Source organism: Neodiprion pinetum, chromosome 3 (genome assembly GCF_021155775.2).
Source record: "Neodiprion pinetum isolate iyNeoPine1 chromosome 3, iyNeoPine1.2, whole genome shotgun sequence".
NCBI classification, from domain to species: domain Eukaryota; kingdom Metazoa; phylum Arthropoda; class Insecta; order Hymenoptera; family Diprionidae; genus Neodiprion; species Neodiprion pinetum.
In genome coordinates, this window is record NC_060234.1 from 3,233,731 (window position 1) to 3,256,061 (window position 22,331).

General features: G+C 38.4%; 2 protein-coding genes across 2 annotated transcripts in view; one reads left to right on the forward strand and one right to left on the reverse strand.

Annotated features, from left to right (window-relative positions):
* The window catches only part of NLG-3 (neuroligin 3), a 551,048-nt gene that overhangs the window by 318,752 nt on the left and 209,965 nt on the right, over positions 1–22,331 (reverse strand). The gene's annotated exons all lie outside the window — the stretch shown is intronic.
* Positions 1–22,331, forward strand: part of NLG-4 (neuroligin 4) — a 260,340-nt gene that overhangs the window by 24,505 nt on the left and 213,504 nt on the right. The gene's annotated exons all lie outside the window — the stretch shown is intronic.

The following is a 22,331-nucleotide window of genomic DNA, read 5'->3' on the forward strand; positions in this document are numbered from 1 at the left end:
TCTTGGAACTCTTCAGGTTCCACTTCCACGGTCTTTAGACTCGTTCCTCGACGTGGATCGAATACTCAAAAAAAAAAAAAAAAGAAAACATCGCTCGTACCGCCGAGCTTGAAAAAAGCCCTGGGTATAAAATTTTGACGATTTTAATTTTGTACTCTCGGATTGTAACCGCAACTGGCGCATGTTGATCACTGTGTTTTACGAACTTTGCCGTCCAGCGAAACGAGCCCTTGTGCTTTGAAAGCCTTTTTTAGAATGCTGCACTATTGTCGAACAAAGGGCGTAGGGTGACTATTCATTTGATTTCTACCAGCGCGCGATTTATCGTGCACAGTAAATGGGAAAAACCGCAGGTTGAAAAAACGGGTGATAAAAGATCGGGTCGAATTTTTTTTTTTTTTTTCTTGTTTCTTCTTTGTCAAACGGACGATTCAGCAGCTTGCGAATTCGTTCCGTGCCAAGCCACTTTTCTGTATATTTTCCCTTTATTTCTGTTTCTCATGTAACTAATTGTACTCGTTTAACGCATAAGCTAGTTTGGAGATTGTACAAACCTAGGCTAATTGTAAGTTACGGGAAAATTTGGGGGTTTTGCGCTACGGCCTGCCTTTTGGGTTTGCCATTTGTCATAATAGACGTTAACCAGATCGACTGGGTGGGGTGAAAAAAAAGCGAAATCCCGAAAGTCAAACTACCGACAATTAAAAACGTAGAAAGACCACGAATACGAAAAGATGACTTGTAGAGAAATAAGAATTGAGAACGCTAAGATGTATAAATAAATTTGCACCAACATTTTTTCATTTTTGAGAATGGCCGAGATTACGAAGAGCAAAACATTGAATTTCGAAAATACCGAAGGGTCGAAGAGTCGAGTTTTCAAACGTCAGACTCGCGCCTTTGTAGAAAATCTACGAATCCGAATTCATCGACAACGACTCGCCGAAGACTCGAAAGGTCGAAATCCCGAAAGCCGCTAAAGACGGAATGGGCAAAGTGCCGAAGGATTGGATGAAGTCGGAAGCCGTGAATTCCCGGCCGATGTCTCGTGTGGTCCGGCACAAATCTGCTTTCGGCTTTCCGGCCCTTCCGCATTTTGCCGATCGTAATTTTGCTCCTTCCGAACTTTCCCTGTCGACAGCCAATTTTGTCGGTATTTCGGCCGTTCGAAGCATCAGCCGGTCTCAATTTTTAACGTCGTAACTTTAATTTTTCCGCATCTCTACGCTCCGTGGTTTGTTCATTCGGAATGCAGACTGTTCTGAAAATGCTTCATCGGATAAGAGAGGGTTCGGTTAAGTGAACTTTCCGGTAAAACAGTCATTCCACCGGGTGATTTACCGAAAATCCCAAATTCGTTACGCTGATCACTCGTCTTAAAATACGTATCTTTCAAATTTCAGGTCTTCGACCATTCGACTTTGCGGTCGTTCGGGATTTTGACCCCCATCCAAAAAATCTAATGCAAATGTAGATTCGGCACGTTAAAACCTTCGTATCTGTAATAATTTTTTGCGATGAAAGATTTCGTTGCAGACCTGTGTAATTCAACTACCTGTCTAAAAACGTTGTTGACGGACGGAAAATGGGAATTTCTAACTCCGATTAAACCCCCCGAATGGAATTTGTCGAAAAAAAAATGTCGATTCTCAGCACGCCTCGCGGCAAAATTAGGTACCGAAGATAAGATTCGTCGTCGATCAAGGCAAGATTCTCGAGTTCACGAATCGCTCTTAATCGATTGATAAATTTATTACACTCGAGTTTTACGAGTTCGGTGTTGTACGGATCCGCGGACACACAGGGTCCGTGTTTCGTATCTCGTTCCTCTCGTTTTATCGCCGAGCCATTTCGTCGGGTCTCGCGGTTTACCGTCCTCCGCATCAGGTTTACCCCTAATGTAAACCCTTCGATTTAGGTATAAGGTCATAGCATACTTACACGCGAATAGTCACCCGCGGGACACGAGTGCCAGAAAAACCTGGGGGGGGGGGGGGGGGGGGGCATTTCAAGGATGCAATCTATTCCATCCCCGTCCCTGTGACTACACTCGTCCTAAATCTCGCCCCGAAAACGGCGAAGGAAAGAAAGAGAGGGTGAAACGGTGTAAGAAATAAATAAATAAAAAAAAAAAAGACTATTACAAAGATTGGCTCTGTCGCCGCCATTTTTCATCAAAATGATATACGAATGGGGGAAAAAAAAATAAAATTTCTGTCATATATCAATACCTGTTGAAATATACCCTTGGAAGAGGATCTTCCGAGGATCGTTTCCAAAAATGTTGTAAATTTTTCATTAAACTTTGTTTTTCCACGGGTCCGTTGTTCCTCCGTTATCTTTTCACCCGCATAGCGCAGAGCGATATGAGAGGGATGAAAGGCAGCGGCCGCACGTTTGAATTTGCGAGAGTGCAAAACCAACACGAATGACCACCACCGAACTCGCGCGTTGCATTGATCAAATAACGTTCGTCGAATTATCGTTACTCTACAGCGTTTGAGCAACACTCCGGTGGGCCGGATGAGTCGACGGAATATAGTCAGGGACTGCGAATTGTCGGCCATTCCGATGCGTCCCGTTTGATCGGCGTTTAACATTGATTGATAGCCTGCACCTCCAATTGCCCGGACGACGTTCCCTTGTATTGAACTCTAATCGTTCGCGAATACATTTGCGCACGCGTTTCTGCGCGAGCACGTCCGTTAATCGTAATTGTTGTTACAGTCATTATTATTTTCATCGTCGACGTCGTCGTTATTATTATTGTTTTTATTCTTATTATTATCATGTACCGGCAAAATGAAATACTGTACGATAAATTGCCTGCGACTGTAAGAACGATGCTCGATATTTTCACCCTCCGATGCGACCCACAAATTTTCACCTCAACTGATCACGGAGAGTGAATATTATAAATAAATAAACGTAATCTCCCGTATCTCAGGTGCACGAAATTTTGCAAATAATAAATAATCCTTTTCGGGTAAGGATAAAAATCTTTTCCCGGCACTGAGAAAAATTTCATTTGTTACGCTAACTAGAAAAATTGAGTAAAACAGATGTCGTTAAAAAAAACTGTTTCTTTTTCTTTTTCAACCTTACTACGCCGATTACTTTGAAGAAAAAAAAATGCACCACTCTGGATTAATTCGTATCAACGGACAAACTTTTCCCAACCGCTGAAGAAAATTTTTGTCAATATTTCAAAGTCAGGAGAAAATTATCAAGGGTTATTTTCACTCTTTTGAAACATATTCAACGAACCGCCGAGAAATTTCCTTAAAATACAATTACAATAGACTGTATTCTGTAGGTTAATAAGGATTGCGTAATAACGGTGATGAGAGGGAGCTTTTACTTTCCTTTTTTCATATCATTCTCTCTTTCGCTCGGCACCGTTGTTGCCGGTCACGCGGTCTCTCTATGAGTAATAATGCACACTTGGTGAAACAAAATTACAGTTATTAGAGGGTTATTTTCATCAGTCTCTTGGATATAAGGGGGAGGGAGGGATGAGTTGTAATTACGTCTCACCGACCCAAATTATACGAACACAAGTTTTTTGTTTTTTCCTTCTTCCCGTCCTTTGTTTCTCATCCTTCTCGGAAATTCTCTGACCGCGGTCCGTTATTATTACAATAATATTAATTATTATCACTATCGCCGGTGTCGTTGCCGCGATTTTCTCTTACAAGGATATATTTTTATTCATTTTTTTTTTCCATCGTCATCGAGCCGTCGATATTCCTTCGTCGAGTGTACAATTTACTCGCGATTCATCGCCGACCCCGAAACTCTGCACCGCAGATCCCCTCGATTCATCCGCCTGGTTGATCAGCCGTGAAAAATAACGTTGGAAAAATTTCCGCTTCTTCGCTTTGATGCCGCAACTGATAAGCGGCTAATGAGACGATGATTAATGAAAAATATCCCGATGTTTTCACGAGTCTCGTACCTTTCTCGGATGAGCATGGCTTCGTTAATATCGCAGAATATTTTCTCTTATTCGCAATGACGTAGTTTCAAGCGAAATGATTTCAACGAAAAATTCGAAAACGGTAATTCATTACACAGGCCTGCGATTATTTTTCCCTGACAAAACTGAATACTAATTTTGTTAGGTATTAGGTACGAATATATGAAAAATATGTATATTTCAAATATTCCATCCCATCAATTTATCTTTGAAATTTTTATTTTTTATTTGTTATCTTAGTACTACTAGAGTTAACTTCCAATTTCTATGCTAATTATACGTATTAATGGTAGTGCTGATATTTACATATTCATCTAGCCTCACTAGTTGTCATTTACAGTGATTTTAAGCATATTTAGAGCTACTTAAGTACAAGAGAAAAAGATTGAACAGGAGTTTTGAAACAAGTAGAAAAAGATATCGTAAGCCTTTTTTATTTATCTAGTCTCTTGAGTCTTGTTTCAAACTAATGCTGATCATTTTATACCTAAACATTCAGTTTTATATTCATTATATATGTATATATGTATATTTTTTTTCGTATCAAGTGTTCAAAAATCGGTAAATATGCGTATCTCGTATAAAAATAAATCTTGATCTAGTGAAAAAAAAAAAAAAAACTAGCGCTATATTTTAATTCGACATACCAAAATACGTAAAAAAAAGCATCATCATTTTGAGAGGAAATGAAAAGTTTTATTTCGCAGGCCTGTGTTATTGACGGTCTGTAATTTTCGAGGAATTTTCAGTATCTATAAAACAATTCATCGTTGAGGTGGAAAATTCTTCAGACTTTTAAAAAACGACGACATTAGATTTGGAAAATATCGCAACATAGTCTGGTGAAGTTTTTTGAAACAGCTTTGAAAAATCGTAAAGGGGTTTGAGGAAAATTTTCAGCAGTTTTAAGTCTTCAGGTTTCTTTTCTTTTTTTTTTTCTTCTTTTCAACTAAGACAAAAGTAAACATTTCAAATTGAAAAGAAGCAAGGATATTCTTAAAGTTTCGAAAAGTTCAAGAACCAATTGAGGTTCATTGATTCAAGATAAAATTTAACAAGAATAACATTCCTCGTCAGTCAAACGGTTTCAATTCCAATTGTTTACAACAATATCACTGACAAAACTGATCGTAAACATTGAAACTCATTTCAAGCATAGAACGCACGTTATTCTACGTCAACGCCATACAGAGTCACACGGTACAATTCAAAATCTCATCTCCTTACACCGTAAACTTTTTCAAAGCGAGATTCTGAGTCCACTTTGTGCTTTAAATAATACTCTCCCGAAGGTAATAATGTTTTTCACTTAGACCACCCCGCGTTTCATCCCGTCACCATTCCTCATCCCCCCCCTCCCCCCCTAGAGTTCTCTGTTCTTCAATTTTTCTCTCCTCCGCCCGTCGTCACCAATTTTAGAACACGCACGTATGTAACGAGAGGGAATAAAATTAAAAAGATGAGGAAAAAGAAGAAAAAAAAAAAGAATGAAAATCACCCTCTCGGTATACCCGCGAGAACGAAGATGCCCGACACGTGTTGGTTAAATGGGCCGATAAACGTCGGAGAATCTCGAACGCAATTTTTCTGATTCTCTTTCCCCTAACGGAGGGTTTTTTTTTTTTTAATCTTCGTAAGGAAATGAAGAAAAAAAGGAAAAAAAAGAAAAAAAAAGAAACCAAACTTCAGGCCCACCTCTAATTCTTCTGTCCCGCTAAACAAAACTCCCCCGATTCCTTAAGAACACAACCCTGTTAGACATCCCCCCCCAATTCCCACCCCTCTCGGCCAATTATGCAAATCGTATTGTAATCGTGATTTCACCTCACTTTTGCGCTTCCTCTCCGTTTACACCGGCTCTCTCTCTCTCTCTCTCTCTGTTTCTCCCTGCACTCTCCGACGGATGTCGTATTCCGCTAACAACACTTCCCTGCAGATTATTCCTCGACCGTGAAAAAAGGGGAACAGTTACTCATTCCAGACCCCGAGTAACCCCTCCTCTTCTCTCCCAGAAGAGCAACGCGAAACATTCGCAAGCAAGTCGATTTAATTCATCCCTTAGGGGCAGGGGGGGGGGGGGGGGGGGGGGGTGGGGGGATGTTCTTGGGGATAATTCGATTGTTGTTTATTTTTTTTTCTCAATAAAGAAGAAGAGGGAGAAAAAATAAAAAAAAATAAAATAAAAAAACAATAACGAAGAATCTTCTTTTCAAACTCTCCGATCTAATTTCCTGAAGCTCGGTTATTATTTAAAAGTTTCTCCTTTTTTCTGAAGCTTGCGTTAGAACGATCGTGATTTTGAAAAGCTTTTACAGTGCTTTTATCGATTTTGGTATGAATATATTTATCAGAATCATACGAATTAAGAACACCGAGTTCCGTTTCTTTCTTTTCGATACACCAACGATTTTTTACCAGTACTGAAAGTCAAGTGTGTTTTTTTTTTTTTTTTTGATAAACGAACAATGAAAATTACAAGAATATAAAAATCTTCAGACGTTTCAAAGCACTTTTTTTCTCTGTCGCCTGATTCCTTCGAATTCAAATAACACATGCGTTACTCCTCGAAGGAATCAGTGGACGCCTGTTTAGGCGTCAATCCGATAAAATAAAAAAGGAAAAGAAAGTGAAAAATCGTTCCTTTTCGAAATGTAGACCACGATTCTCAAACACCGTCACAACTAGGTCCCGGTTACATGTGCATTCAAAATTAAAAAATGACTGCGTCTAATATAGACTTAAAAACCTAAATATGTAAAAAAAATATATCTTGCTTCGAATCATCAAGTCTAAAATTAAGCGTGTTGTACTCGACAATAGTTGTTTTTTTTTACTCCATATTCATTCCATACTTCAGCGTCTCAAGTCTATATTATACATATGTAGGTACGTATTTTCTAATTTTTAATACATGTACTTATACGGACATAACAGAACTATGCAAAAGTAAAGTGATAGAATAACGTAACAGAAATATGCAAAGTCAGAAAAAAAAAACTCAGAGGGTTGCAGACGGTGTCTGAAAAAAGAAAAAGAAAAATGAATAAGCTAGTATTCTTCTTATCTTCCTCCCTCGTTCCGTTCGAACAGTTGGACAGTTGAGTCAGATGGGAAAGGCCGCGTCTCGAATTCCAACGAGTCTACAATCGCGAGTACGAAGGGGAAACAGATGAGGAATAGAAGAGAAGTGAAGAAAGCCCGGAGGCGTGTAACACACGAGAGATGTGCGGAGTAACTCTTAACGCTAGGCGGGGGAGGAGGGAGGAGGATTTTTCATTTACGTATCAGGAATCCGCTCACGTTTCGACTATCCGAAGACGAACGCGTGTCCCGCCCCTCCGGAGACTCGTATTTCTCGCATTTACCGGAAGTCTCGACATCGAGGGGATGTTTATACACACTTTTTCGCGGAATCGTGACCGATTGGTGAAATTAAACCTTCGTCCTTAAAGCTTCTCCTTGAACCGTATAAACAACAGAATTCGATATGTTATTTTTTTCCTGAGATTCGTTTCTTCGTCTCTTGTTCGGAGAAGCTTATTTCGTATCGATTTCAATGAACGCATTCATCGAATTACTCGAGTACCGCGCACACTTTTAGCTACTCAAAAATTTACAGTACATGTCATGTATACAGATATATACATACATACGCTGAGAAAAATTTCATTTCTTACAGTAACTAGAAAAATTGAGTAAAAAAAAACTGTTTGAATATTGTTGGAATTACGAAAAACGAGGCACGCCTAACCATTTTGCGCTATCGTCGATCCTTTTTTGGTAATCGCAACGCAAAATCAGTTTCTGAGCTTTACTCTACTTTTTTAGTTAAACAAGGCTTTAACGTCAATTTATTCTTGCACGAGCGTTAAATTTTCGCAACAGTTGCAAAAAAATCTAGCAACAGTGATCGTAATGAGAAAGAATAGGATTTTCGTTACGATCCTCCAACCCTACAGATCAAATTTCGTTATTTTTAAAGTCCAAAGCTCAACTCCCGGCTGAATGAAATTAGTAACGTTAACGCAACGAAACGTAACAGAAGAATCCAGCATTATGCAACTTTCGAATGACTTTCCAGAGGTTGAATTCTTCAAAATACGAATATATTTCGATCACTACAGTTTACTAAAAATCATACGATCCTGAAGGTGGGAAGTAACGATGTTAATGTTTCCCAAACGTGCATCGTTACGGTAACATTACTAACTTCAACCTCATCAATCCCGTTTACCTCAAATTCTTCTGACTAAAATCAAAAAAATTTCAAATAGATTTCAGGCCGGTTTCAACTTTTCATACGACAACAACAATAATAAATAATCCCCGTAAAGTGTAATAAACACCTCGGGCAATCAAAATTCTACAAAATTAAATTTGCATCCCCTAAAAAAAAAAAAAAACATGTTTTCAAAAATCGTTTCGCACCCTGATTACTTCGTGACCGTTCTCGTCGATCGACTCGATCGCGATCTTCGATTCCACGAATCCTTGCCCATCCCCTCGATAAATAGTTCTTTTAATATCGACTCCTCCGAGCGTCGAGTCCGACGATAAATCCTGAGACTCTTATTCGCAGAGGGGCTCTTTCAGAGCTGAGAAAATTCACTGTACCTGGCCAGGCGTGACTCGGGGGTGGTTTTGGGTTTGGGGCGCGGATCCGTCCGCCCTGTGTCACCTCCCCCGCCCCCCCCTCTACCTTCCAGCATCCCTCTCGCGCCCTCGGAAAATCCCGGGGCGCTTTGATCGACCGTCGCTTGTCTTTCGCCACGTAGGGTTGCGTACAGTACCTACGGTTTAATACCTCGGGACGCGGACTTTGAAATACGACCCCGAAACTTCCCACGCTTCTAGCCCACCACCCCACCTTACCGCCTTTTTAACCGGGAATCCAGAGATTCGGACCCTGATAGGCGACGCTATTTACGCCCGGCCTCTTCTTCGCCCCTTTTCCTCTTCCTTTTACTTTTCCTTTTACCTTGTGACGCGTCACTCGAAATATCCGTTCAGACAAACGGAATGAAATTTTTCCTCAACCGACGGCGATGAACCTGAATGATGACTTGCATTTTTTAGTTTGTGGTTTGAAATTTTTATGCGATTGTTATGGTCGATCTTGCACAATTTTTAACCCCCCCGTCCTGTTAAAAGGTAGACGATACATATCCTTACTTTTTAGGTTATTCGGACAAAAGTGTTTTTTCCGTAACATGTACATGCTCCGATCAATAGCGGATAAGTAGAAAAATTTCACGCGTAAAAACGGAAATATCGATTCAAATGAGTTGAAAAAATGTTGAGACACTTGTTAGCTATTACGTTTAAAGGCAAATTAGTTATCTTCAAAAAAATGAAATTTTACCTCATTGAATTTTTAATTTTGAGAGCTAAAAATCCACTGAGCAACCCTCAAGACAGAGATATTTATGAAAAAAAATACAGATCCCGCCCGATAGAAAAAAAAGTATTTATTTGAATAAGCGAAGTAGAATTCTCGGAAAAAAAATAAATTAACAATTCTTACTACATTTCATTATTTATCTTGGATCAAATCAGATCGTTTTGTATGTTTTTCATTCAGTATTTACGGCAAACGTGCCTTGGTGTGCATTTTGACCCCGATGCGAAGCGTAAGGATTAATGCGATGGTAATTTATATTAAAACGTCGAAACAATTATCCGTCAATTTCATATTAAAGATAAAATTTTCGCAACAAATGCAACAAAATACACGTTATAACGATAATTGCGTACCTTTGATATAATTCTAAATTCTCGGTTTTCAATTTCTCCTTCTAAATGAATTCGGAAATCGAGTTTACACAAAGCTGTGTAAACTTTTGACAGAAATTCACCATAACGAAGATTCTTATCCGAAACCCTAGAGGGGGTTTAATTTTCGTTAAAAGGTATCCTCGAGCCGGTCGTTCACCGTTCGTCGATTTGAAACGAAAGGTTGAATTGAATTTTGCCTTGTTCGTCGGAAATTGAAAAGCTAAAGGTGCAGGGCTAGTGATAAAAATTATTACGGCTAACTTTCCTCCTCCCTTCCCTCCCTGTTCAAAATTCCCTGAGAACAGTTGTCCGCGGGTTTATCGCGGCGCTAAAATACGAGAAACAAGAACGGATAAAGAGGGAGAGAAAAAGCAGAGCGGAAAGTGGAAGGCGGAAAGTATCGCAATTGAATCTGGAACCTGTTTGCGGCTTAGGGTCGCGAAATCAGGATTCGCAACGCGGGGATTTGCAGAGTTGGTGTCGCCATTTATATATATATATATATATATATGTATTCGCAGGCGGTTAAAAAGTAAATTAGCAAATTCCACTAACAGCGCTCTCGCCGGCTCTCCGACTTTTTAGCGATAAGATTCCCATTTAGATTTCCGCCCTGATTTTTTTCCCCCCCCATTTTCTATTCTTCTTATTTTCATTCCTTTCGCTCTGCGTGCCCTACTGTTATTTTTTTTTTTTTTTTTTTGTCCCCAACTTCTCTTATCGTTTAAACCACCTAAAACCGCACGTCGCTCGACTTTCGCTAATTGTTGAAATTCAACGCGACTTTTTTGACACCAGGGGCGAAAAATGTTGATTCTGTGCAAAAGAAAAAAAAAAAAAATCTGCCAACCTGACTAACATTCGAACACGAATTTGTACAAATCGATGAATTTTTTCGATGGATTTTGAATAAAAGTAGATTTAAAATAAAAAAACTTTTGAATGAATTCCTTATTTTCCCGTAAAGTTTGAAATCTTTTTCATTCAGTTGACGACGATTAGAACTTGTTTATTAAAATTCCCCGAGACGATGCGAAACCTGAACAATACACGAACGTGAGTTTATTGTACACACGCATACACGATCCGCAGGAAGCGAGTTGTTGTTTCGGCGATAAATCTTGGTAAAAATGGCCGCGGAGACCGTTTCGCACGAAGGTGCATTTTGCCAGGGAAAAGCTGCGAGAAGGGCGGACGATACGGGCATGCGGCAAAGCGACAGCTATTTCGTTGAATTGCTCGATTACTGCTTACGACTGGCACTGTACTGCCAATCCCTCGCTTAAGGGGATCGTCAATGTTGTGACCGATTGCGGTCGGGAGAATTCGAATCCCCACGTGCGTCCGAATCGCGTATACAACACCGTATATACCGGGATTAGAACCCGGCGTTTGTCTGAAATTACCGATACATAAAATAAAAAAAAAAAAAAACGACAAACGAACAGGGTCGAACTGCTGAGAACGTGGATTGAATCGGTTCGTTTCGACCAGGTTTCAAAATGGTACTATATCAAATTTCGTCAAGTTTTCACTTTTGATTTTGCTGATTATATTGCATTTAACTCGAGAATCTAACAACAATTGATCAAAATTCTGATTGTATAGATGAACCGTATATTTGAGTATAGGATTGTGTTTTGGAAAAGAATGAAAATCGTATCTGAAAATGACCATAACGAAGAAAAAAATATAGTAGGTAGAATTTGAAAACATCGATTATTTTGCATAGTATGGAAACAAATGTATACTTCAAATGCTTTATAAACATGAACGGTATAACCGCGTTATCAAACTTTCGATGAAGAAAAAAAGGTAAAAAAAAAAAAAAACAAAGCGTCATGAATCAAAATCATCCCTTAATCCCAAAACCTGGGTAATTTTTGTCCGAACCGATTTGAATTGTTCGAATGGTTCGACAAATATCCACCACTCGGTAACCGCCCCCCGGCTCTAAAAAACGTTTATGGGGTAGGGTAACTTTCACCGTAACTGCAGCGGCAGGTTCGAAGATAGTTTATGAATGTTTGTAAATTTTTTATGATGTATTCAGTTAGTGAAAAACGAGCCCAACACAAATAACCCAATTCTCGGGGTAAAGGGTACGAAAAAAACGTTTCGGAATTGAGGGTTGAGATAATTGAGTGGCAAAAAAAAAAATTTGAAACACACTATAAAAGAATAAATAGTGTATAAAAGTTTATGAAAAAAAAGAAAAACATCATATTTGGTATCGTAATAATGAAAGTAACGATGGTAAAAATAAAGTATGAGACGGAGGTATATAGTATATATGTATGAAAGATTTACTTTTAGCACCCTGCATGAACAGGAGGGCGGTAAAGAGTTTGCGAGAGTAAGAGGAACGCACCGTGAGGGCAAAACGAGTATGAAGATAAAAAAAGAGAAAAGAGAAACAGAAATAATAATGAAAAAAAAAATTTAGAAGAGGTGGAAAAAAAAAGATGAAACCGAAAAAAAAGAAAATTGCAACCCGTAGTCGTAAAACCCGTATCGCATGAACTTTTTACGCCGGCAGCGGGCGTATAGCCGACTGTACGTATAACATACTGAACCCGGTAGGGCGGGGATTGAGGGTTAAAAAAACGCGGCCTGTGTCCTAGATAACTCAAAATCATCCCGTGCCAAACGACTTGATGACGTATGGGTGCGTATTTCGTCGTTGTAGGGACGAAGCTGAAGCTCCGAATTTCAAAAGTTACGAAAGCGCATAATTTTGAATTATTCGGTGGCGAGACTTGAATTAAAGCAATCAAACTTTGAAGGAACAAGAAAGTTTCGATGGCTCAAAGTACCGAGATGCAAGAATCCGAAAATTCAGGTTACCATAGAGCAGAGTTTCGAAAAGTAAGGTTCCCATGGAGCAGAATTGCGGAAAATAAAGTTTCGATCGAGTAAAATTTTGAAAATTAAAATATACTCAAACAGCGAAGCTTACTCAACGAGTGGGTGGAAATATCAGAAAAGCCAAAATCAGAATGATCAGGATTCCGAACGTAAGAATATCGAAAATCCGAAACAACGAAAGATCGAAGTGGTCAAATTTCACCAAACCGGAAATTCACATGACTGAAAATCTTGGATCATTCGGAATTTCGATGTTGCACATTTCTAAATTGTCTCATTTTCGCAATTTGGGAACTTTGACTTGTCGGGTTTCGGACAATTCGAAACTTTGATGTTCCGTCGAATTTTGATTTCTTGACTTTAAGTTTCGACACTTAAAAATTTACAATTCCAACTCCACCCCGTCACCATATTTTACGGTATAAACAAATTTTTTTCGTTCTTCGTCATATGTTTTTATTTCTGAGAGCTAAATAATCGAAGAATGAGAATTATTATAATATTCATGATTATTTTTATCGCTGCGATCGATATCATAGATTGAATTCAACTATAGATCATACAATTCTTGGAGCGAGGGTTGGAAAAATCAGTTGATTTCTCTCGGTCTTTTTCTTCTTCTTCTTTTCTTTCTGCCATTTACTCCGCGAATTTGAGGTAAAAAGAACGATAGTCGCGATAAAATACGAGGGTAAAATCGTCTCGGATTCAGCACACACTTGGGCGCATCCATAGGAGCGATATAATAACAAAGAGAAAGAGATACGAGCCCGGGTGGAAAGTGTACGCAAGGGGTGAGAATCTCGAGTCACCCGCTTCTTAGAGGACGAAATTTTTGAGCGATGCATGCTTCGGCGGTGGGAAGAGAATTCTACGTCGTCTCCATATATTGTCTAAAGTAAAAAGTTACGGATTCATCCCCTTCGGTGATACAGACACATATATAAATCTAGAATTATGTAAATCTATGGACGTACAAGTATGTACGTTAGGGCGTTTCGGGCAAGGCCTTTTTTTCTGGATATAGTTGTTTTCCAAGATTCTTGCACTTATTCACTAAAAATATCTCACGCGAAAGGGTCGAGCTGAAATTTTTTTGTATGATAAATTGTATTTTATGTATTAATAAATGGACAAACGAATGAGAAATGCGAAACGTAAATAAAAAAAATAAAATAAAATTTCGTACATGTTGATTTAATTTAATTTAATTTAATTTTTTTTTTTTTTTTTTCATCAGGGGGAAATTTTATCCGGGAGAAATTAGTCCTGGGATTTCGTGACAGGGATATTTTGATCGGTCACCATCGTACGGTCCTGACAACAAAATCGCACGTATCTCAGGATTGACGAAAACTTTCGTTCCATCGTACAAAACATAGCCGCCAAATGATTTGAGGATATGTCAATTTTTGAAATTCTCGCAAATAGCATTTTTTTGGAAACTTCCAACGTCGTTGAGGCAGATGTAAAAAATTTTTCTCAACCCAACACTTTTGCGCGAGTTATTTTTTCGTGAAAAAGTATAAGTGTCTCGGAGAATAGCGAGAACTAAAAAAAAGCCCAGTATCGGTTACTCGATACACGCAAAAGGCGATCAAGGGTTTAGTGTTTCTCTTTTTTAGCCTCGAGTTCTCAAATTTTTACCTCCGTCATTTTATCAAACTGTCTGAAATTTTTAAATAAATAATCCAAAGAACTTTTCTCCATGAAAGAACGAAATTGTAAACTAAAATTTTGCAAATTTTTAATCACAACTATTTCGAGATGCGGTGGTTTTTTTTTTTTTTTTTTTTTATCAGCCTCCTTCAGTCCTTGAGATCCGACGGTGTTCTATTATAGGCAAAAATAAAAAAACAAAAAGAAAGAGGAAAATCACTCAAACCACAAAAATACCGGTGATTAAATAAAAAGAAAATCCAACAAACCGGAAACTTCGGAAAAAAACTTTTCACTTTGACTCCGTTGTGATATTGAACGCATTTCTGTTTTGTTTTTTTTTTTTGTTTCACCTTAATAATTCCAAGTTCATTTTTCATCAGTTCCGCTTACGGAGAAACGTAAGTTTGAAGGAAAACGGATAGAAAAAAAAAATTGTACGAACGTGACAACTTCATTTTCCTTTCGTCACTGTTCCAATTTTTTGTCCGTGATATTTTCGTGTTTTTTTTTTTTATTTCCCGCTCCGCACCCTAAACGCAGCGACGTTTTTTCATCCCCCTTTTTCTTCAAACTTGTCGGCTGGTTTTTGCTGCTGAGTTGTTTTTTTTTTTTTTTTTTTTGTTTTCGTTCTTTCCCTTTCTCCTACAGGGTTACCCCGACGACGAGAACTTTGTGGCAGATTTAACCTGAACGCACCATAGCCCCCTGATACGTGGCACACACAGGGATGGCTAATCAAATGAGTCTACGGTACGCCGAGCACCGTCCACGTGGAGCAGCGATTGGGGTCGCGAGGGGGCGACTGGAACTCGGCATCGCGTCCTTTCTACACACGTGCTGCCGACACACACGAGTGTGCGAGTTGCCGTGCAACGTGAGGGGAAAACGAAGAGAGAGGAGAAGAGATGAAAAAAAAAAGAAAAAAAGGAGAGAGAGAGAAAAAAAAGAATAGTGGATGAGGAATAAATGAGAAGAGTGGAAGCAAGAACCTTGTTTGAAAGAGAAAAAAGAGAACGCGTGCAAAAAAGAATATTCATTGGAAAAACTGTTACGTAACAAGTCGAGGGTTCTTTTTTTTTTTTTTTTGTTTTTTTCGTATTTTTTTGTATTTCGAATCGTTTTCATAAATCATAAAAATATGTAAAAATTAAACAAAGAAGTTCCCGTTGGGTGTCGAAAATATTGACTCTCTTTTGCCATGCGTTTTTTTTTTTTCTCTCTCTTGTTTGCAAGAATTTTAGCCCTTAGTGTGTGAACAGTGGCATAAAAATGGAAATATTCGTCCACTGTTCGAATGTTCGTTAGATTCTGAAAAAAATGTCAGAGTACTTTTTATTATCTCTTCTTTGAAATTTTGTCAGAATTTTTGGACAGCCATTTCGTTTGATTAGCTATCGTTGTGGTTAGGACGGTAAGCCCCTTTGAATTGGGAGAAGGTCGTAATTGAGCCTCTCGCGAATAGTTGGGCTTATGTTACACAATCACTGTGATCGCACGATTATATACACCATCAAGCGTACGCGTGGTCATGGGGAGGAATTGAATCAACGTCCGACCCTCGCCATTTTTGATTTTGTACAAAAATTTGTCTACAATTGTTGAAACTCTGAAACATTGTCTTGAATTTTTCCACATTTCATATTCAACTGCTCGATTATTTATAAATATTAAGAGTGGTTTTAAAAGGGACCTTTTTTGAATTCTCAAAAACTCTATTTTCTTTTTAAAATATTTCAAGACTCGGCCCTACGATGAGGCGATTTTTTTCTGTTCCTTTTTAGCACTTCTAATTTTTTGATCAACTGAAATCTTGCTGGGACGCTTTTGAAATTCCCCAAAAATTCTAAAAACTTTCGCGAACATTTAGACAGACTATTTTCATTTTGACGTTGATGTGAGAAACTGAATGCGCCAGAAAAAACAAAACACGCAAAAATCGCTCCGTAATGGAACCGGTCTGAAAATGTTCCAAGTGAAAAATAAAAGTTTTTAAAATTTTGCAGGAATTTTCAGACCATTCAAACAACGTTTCGACTGACAAAAAAATGTGATAGTTCTGAGGAAAAATGGAAAAAAAATCCGCTAACTTTGAGAATTTTTGACAATGGTCGTTTTCAAAATCACCTTACATGATTAAGAATAATTGAGCAGCTTGGTTAAAAAAAATTGTAATAATTAAAGGTACTGTTTCAGAATTGGGACAATTATAGAAATTTTTTTAAACAAAATCAGAAATCAGGTCGGCGTTTTCGCATGGAATTCACCTTATAAATATTTTGCGATAACTTGAGGATAAGTTTCAGCCGTTTATACCGACCATCGAAAGTACATTTCGGCGATTTCTTTAACCAAGTACTAATTTCTTTTTTCCTCCTCTCTTATCTGGTGAATTAATTCTGCTAAAATTTGCACGTTACTCCGAAGGATTTTAGAAGGCAAATTTGTACGTGTACTCGAAGTGTCAGGACGAATGAAGAGGAGAATTAAGCTCTGGTATTTGTAGACCGGGTCTAGACTGTGATGAAACTTTACAATTAAGCCAGATTTACCGTTTGCCTAATTTCAGTAGCAGCCTCTTGACCCAACGGTTATTACACCCAAGCTATAATGGAGGATGCGATTATCCTAATCTAAATGTACCAACTCGAAAACGTGAATATTATACGCATCTGTTGAAGAGGCTGACTATGAGTTGCGACGAGGGAAAAGAGAGAGAGCTTCGTTAATCGAGCTGAAAAAATTCAGAGTATGTTGTTTTACGGATCGATCGTTAATAGCGAAATTAAGGATGTGCCGGGCGTACATTCTCGACCAAAAGTGAGTCTCGTCGACGATATTGAATACTTTGTGACCATATGAAAATTGTAAAAAAATCAACTACAATAAAGACGATAAGACAATAAAATTTCATCAATAATAATGCCCAAAAATTAGCAGTAAATTTCTTAAACGAAACATTGTTTAGCATATTTTTAGGAGATGTTTTTTTTTTTTTTTTTTTTGTCATGTAGAATGAGTTCATTGATTTTTCTGAACACACGTGAATATTTAAAGAATTTTCTCATCGTTTTGAAATTTTCGTTTTCGAAAATTTGTCAAGGCTGTTTTTACGAAATTATTCTTTCAATGTACCGAAAACTTCTTAATTGTAACGTGCGACTTTTTCACAAAGCGTCCTCAAAATTTACGATCTTTCCGCAAGTTTTGAAAATTAAAAGTTTTTCACAAACGGAAATTTCAAAATAATAACATAATTCTTTAAAAATTCACGTGTATTCAGAAAAATCAACGAATTCATTTGGCATGACAATAGAAGAATTAGTTAAACAACGTTTCGTTCGAACAATTTACCGTCAACTTTCGGGCTTTATTATTACTAAAATTTGATTTTCTCATCGTCTTGATCATAGCGTAATTTTTTGTTTCGATTTATATCTTATCACAAAGTATTCGATATTCTCGACGAGACTCGCTGTTGGTTGAGAACGTACAGCCGGTAAATCCTTAATCCCGTTATATACTTGCGGCGAAATTAATTTACGAATCAATATTAGCACGGGTATAAAACTTTTTCTCCGACACTTCGACAGTCGGTCGAATTTCCGCCCCTCAAAAATTCGTCGGGCATGAAATTTATCAGCAACCGGGTAATTTAGCGTGACGGTAAAAATATAAAGCATTCAAGGCATGAACGACCGAATAAGACCGGATGGATGTGTGTATAATAGAAGAACGGGCGGCAAAGGGGTAAAGGGAGAATATAAAAGTAGGGTCGCATTTGTCAGCGTTCCGAATGCAGGAACGAACGGTCTCCGTTCAAATGAAATAAACGCTTGACAACAAGCCCCGCGCATTTATCGTCTGTCGTACGTCGTGCCCTAGTTTATACATACATACATACATACATACATACATACATACATACATACATACATACATATATATATATACATATATACGTGCTTGTGCGAATGTTTCCTACCAAAGTTCGACATCGATCCTCGCTTGTTAGTCGTTACAACGAGCTACTGGAGAGAGGTTCGATCGACGTTTGCCCTCGCGGATACCAAACAGCCGCTTCCTCTCTCTCTCTCTCTCTCTCTCTCCCTCCCTCTCTGGATCCCGCGAACCACGCGGAAAAAACGATACCGTAGGTACGATACACGCAGAAACGAGCCGCTCGTTATGGTGGAAAGAGAAATTGTCGAATGGGGTTTGGGGCGACAAGTGAAACGGTGAAAAGACGCGTATCGATTCCAACCTACGTCGAATCCAATTCGTTACGTTTCGAAAAGCCGAAAATTGTTCATTTTTATTTATTTGGTTTTTCCTTTGTTTTTTTTTTGGGGGGGGGGGGGTAATATACAGAGACGCCCGATCGTTCGAGTTCCGAGTAAAAAAATCAAGAGAACAAAAAATAAAAAAAATAAAATAAAAATTCGCATAGAAAAATCTCTGGCAATTTTATTTCCGTTAGTGATAAGTGAATACGAATGAAAATCGAACCACGGTCTCATTTTTTCGATTATAACGTTCTTGGACTGTTTTTTTTCTTCTATGGCTGAATTCTCGCCAATTTTTCAAAAGTCGTTATAAATTAAGTTTGGCTTGTGGTACAGGTTTAAAACGCAAATGTTATTCGTGAACAACATAATGTTACGAGAATCTATTTCCATCCACTCTAGCTATCCAAACAGCTGTTTCTAATTTCTTTTTTCAAACGATCTATTGATAAAATTCTACTGCGAATAAAATAATACCGAAAACATTGAAGTCGGATGAAAGACGCGAGAGTTTAATCATTATGAACGATCGAATTATACATTTTTTTGTAAGAAAATTATTGGTTTCGATCAAGAATCACTTAAAATAGTCTAATCTCAACGAATAAAACCGAAAATTTGAATCGACGTTCTTTTCATTGACACCGAAGTCCATTCATGATCCTCATAAAAGCCAGACTGAGAAAAGAATCTTTCCACCGCTGTCATGAATTAATTGTTTTCTTTTTTTTTCTCAAGGCAATGAAATAATTTCTTCCCAACATCAAAGGGAGTTCAATTTATTCTGCAATGAGATATTTTTATTCTCTACTCACCGAGGAATTGCATTTCTTTAAGTCGAATTTTCAACCCTACATCTTTCAAGAGTTTCCTTTTCTAACTTAAAATGTCGATTTCACGGACCGTTCCTTATACATATCTCATTTTTCTCGATAAAATTTTAAAATAATATCCATCGCAGTTACGTGCACAGGGAAAATAAAAAAGCAAACTCTATCAAAAACTGAAATAAAAGAGAGACAATTCAGAGTATTTTTGGTTAAAAAATCTTCTCCATTTACAGTAAAAAGTATAGTTGACAGGGATATTTTTATTTTTATTTATTTTTTGTTTTTCTTTCTCTCTCTCTCTCTCTTCTGCAGTTTTTGCTATTTTTACCGTTATTTTTATTCTCTTCGCGTGAGCGTATAAAACTCGGAAAAAAAATCCGGCCCAAATTCCACGGGTCAGTATCGCATCGTTCCCTCTTTTTTCAGGTCATCGCGTAACGAGCGTAGAGTCGATGGAAACCGAGGAGAAGAACTTGGCCCCGAATATCTCTGGAGATAGACGAGATCTGCTTAACGATCCGTAAAAACAAAGACACCCCCTGTTTCTGCTGCGGGATGGGGTAGGGGGTGTAATTTTTATTCGAACTCGGTCGATGAAATCGATGCTCTCGATCTGCGTCAAGACGAGTGAATAAACTTGAGATACCGGCTGATATATCTCTCGAAAGATCTCGCGGTTAGGAGGAATATGAATTGGAACGAAGAAACCTTTCTTTAGCGAATTATTTACTCCTCGAGCGGAAAAATTTCTTCACCGAATTGCGTAACCAGCGTATATTTGTATGATAAAAGCCTGCAGAGACCTTCCATAATTCCGTTATAACGTTTGTAATTTTCTCTTAAGAACCACAGTTTCGCAAACCGAGAGACAATTTTCGTGTACATGTATAGGGGTTGAAAAATATTATCAGGGTCGAACGTTTTTCAGCCCTGCAACTATGTGAACGATTAATAAATGTTGAACGATATTTGTTTTTGCTGCGTAAACAAGTCGGGGAATAGGATGTATCGTGTACTTTATACCGTCATCGACGACCGAGAAAAAGTATCGAATAAATCGCTCGTTACGCACTTCACTCAACTCCGCGTCACTTGAAAGCAATTTCTTTTTACTTCCAGAGGGACGTTAATATTTATGTAATACGATACATTTTATATAATTCAAGCTCCGCGTCGTGAGTTTTTTATTCGTGTATCTTTTTATTTCATAATTATTCACTCCTCTTTTTTCCTACCTCCGGACGATCGAATAATTTTCGTATTTGTAAATTGAATGTCGTATATTAAGATTGTCGAAAAAACGTTGTATTTTTTCAGCTCTTACCCTCTCAAATGACGGTATTTGATAGAGAAAAGATTCTTCGAAGATATGACCTGTTCAACTTGAAGTTTAACAGGTCGCACTTGAAATTTTTATTTCCCATTCATTTAGCACAGGAAAATTTGGCTTTTCGTTGAAAGTTAAAATACTCGTAAACTGAACAATATTTTCTAATTCGTGCGGATTCTTATTCTCATTGTTGGGTAACACGAGTTATCTATCGACCCATTCGCTCAACCCCTTCGGCCAATTACTATCACAGTCGTAATTAAACAGCTCAGAGATTGAACGATAGCTTGAGGATCTATGAGACACATAAATAAACTACACACGTGCTGAGTGTATTTTTCTCATAAGAAAAAGGAGCGCAGAGGTAAAAAGGAAAAATCGAGAATGCGTACATGATTGCTTGCAGGTCACTGCAACAATCATTTTGAAAAAGGATGAAAAATCAGTGACGAAGGTGTGCGAAATCGTAACACATTTTTCAAATACATCGGTGAGAATCTTGTAGGTAAATTGAATCATATTAACTACACTTATAAGGATCAAGTGAGTAACGTTGTTGTAACGATATGTATTTAGGAAAAATCGTCATTTAGCACGTTCAGGATTGTTTGAGATTTAGTAAATTATAATACACAAAATATTTTGCATATTATACACATTGAATATTATGAAAAGTCAACTTGTTGAAAGTCATTCGTAGATTGTTCAATAATAATTTTTCCCTCATGTTTCGTTACGTTAACGTTACTAACTTCAGCCTTGTCTGGAGTTTCGATTCAGCGCCAATTATAAGGCTGCAGGAATCCAAACAAGCAAGGAACGTGCGAAACATCATACGGAACAGTAAATCATACCGATCGCTTCGACGGCGAAAATTCCCTGCGTCGAAATCGACAAATCGCAGCGTAACATCCAGATCCCTGATTCTATGACGCAGAAGGCTCTCTCCTGTATCCTCTTTCCTGTAAAAATACAAAAATCAGTCACGCGTTGCGGATTAATTTACAGGACAGTCTTTCACAATTCTCATCGATACAGGAGTAAGAAGCACTTGGCCATTTTTAAAACACACATTTTATCACACATAAAAACATAGTGAAATCGAACGAGGTTTGCTGTCGGTGTTCTCCTGTAATGGCGGACAACAACGAAGCTCGGTTTTCGCATTTTTGTACATCTTGATCGGCGCTTACCACGCGTCAAGCAAGAACATCGTCCTCGCTGAAGAAGCGCCATGCCGGAGTAGCTCGGATGTCTAGGGTGAAAATTTGCAGACCAGATAGCGTGGACCTCGGCGTAAACCTTTTTACGACATCTTCGTGTCGTGAAATATCCACGCCTCGCCGACCTTGTCGTGTCTGCTTTTCTCTTCAATGCGCGTCGAACGGCGTGCACGACGTATCGCACAAATATGCAGGGACGCCATTCGCAGAGAATGGGAAAGCCGTGATTCTACCCGCGCGTAACGCGATAATACGCAGAAGGCACTCAAATCAAGCAAACAGAGACACACTCACCCGCTTACTCCGAAATCTCACGCTCCTCGGCTCGGCGTCCAGCGACGAGTCAAGTTCGCCGCAGCTGCAGGTCGACCACCTTCGCAT